This window comes from Schistocerca gregaria, unplaced genomic scaffold, assembly GCF_023897955.1.
Source record: "Schistocerca gregaria isolate iqSchGreg1 unplaced genomic scaffold, iqSchGreg1.2 ptg000607l, whole genome shotgun sequence".
NCBI classification, from domain to species: Eukaryota; Metazoa; Arthropoda; class Insecta; order Orthoptera; family Acrididae; genus Schistocerca; species Schistocerca gregaria.
The window spans coordinates 147,102-148,455 of record NW_026061996.1 but is presented as its reverse complement, the minus strand read 5'-3'; positions in this window follow the sequence as shown (position 1 = coordinate 148,455).

Genomic DNA, 1,354 nt, shown 5'->3' with positions numbered 1-1,354 from the left:
CAGCATCGTTAACAGAACCGATTGCGGACCTTTGGTGCAGAGCCGGGTGGAGGGTCTGAATCAGAGGCTCAGACGGTTTTGCGACCGTATTGGCTGCAGATTCCTTGACTTGCGCTATAGGGTGGTGGGGTTTCGGGTTCCGCTGAATAGGTCAGGAGTTCACTACACTCAGCTGGCGGCTACACGGGTAGCGGAGGCTGTGTGGCGTGGACTGGGCGGTTTTTTAGGTTAGAAGTCCTCGGGAAAGTGCGGGATGGGCTGCAATGTCAAAGGGTGCTTGGCAATTACAGGACGTGCTTGGATCAAGGAACAGTCGGAATTATAGTTGTAAATTGTTGTAGTTGCGCTGGAAAAGTCCCTGAGCTTCAAGCGCTAATAAAAAGCACAGAATCTGATATCGTTATAGGTACAGAAAGCTGGCTAAGCCTGAAATAAGTTCTGCAGAAATTTTTACGAAGTCTCAGACGGTGTTCAGGAAAGATAGATTAGGCAGAATTGGTGGTGGACTGTTTGTGTCTGTCAGTAGTGGTTTATCTTGTAGTGAAGCCGAAGTAGGTACTCAGTGCGAATTCCTATGTGCGGTGGTTATACTTAACAACTGAATTGGCTCCTCCTACCGACCCCCAGACTCCGATGATATAGCTGCTGAACAGTTCAGAGAAAATTTGAGTGTCGTAACAAATAAATACCCTCACTCTAACGGTTATAGTTGGTGGGGAATTCAACCTTCCCTCGTTATGTTGGCAAAAATACTTGTTAAAAACCGGTGGTAGGCGAAAACATATTCCGAGATTGTCCTAAATGCTTTCTCCGAAATTGTTTCGTGCAGTTAGTCCACGAACCCACTTGAATTGTAAATGGTTTCGAAAACACACTTGACCTCTTAGTCACGATGCTATTAGCTCTGGAGTGTTTGTGGCTGATACAGGGATTAGTGATCACAAGGTCGTTGTAGCTAGGCTCAATGCCATTTCTTCCAAATCCACCAGAAACCAACGCAAAATAAAAGCGGATGAAGTGTCACTAGAAGCCTTCCTAAGAGACAGTCTCCATTCCTTCCGAACTGACTACGGAAATGTAGACGAGATGTGGCTCAAATTCAAAGATATAGTAGCAACAGCAATTGAGATATTCATACATCATAAATTGGTAAGAGATGGAACTGATCCCCCATGGTACACAAAACAGGGCCGAACGCTATTGCAGAGGCAACGGAAAAAGCATGCGAAGTTCAGAAGAATGCGAAATCCCGAAGATTGCCTAAAATTTACAGACATGCGAAATTTGGCACGGACTTCAATGCCAGATGCTTTTAATAGGTTCCACAACAAAACATTGTCTCGAAATTTGGTAG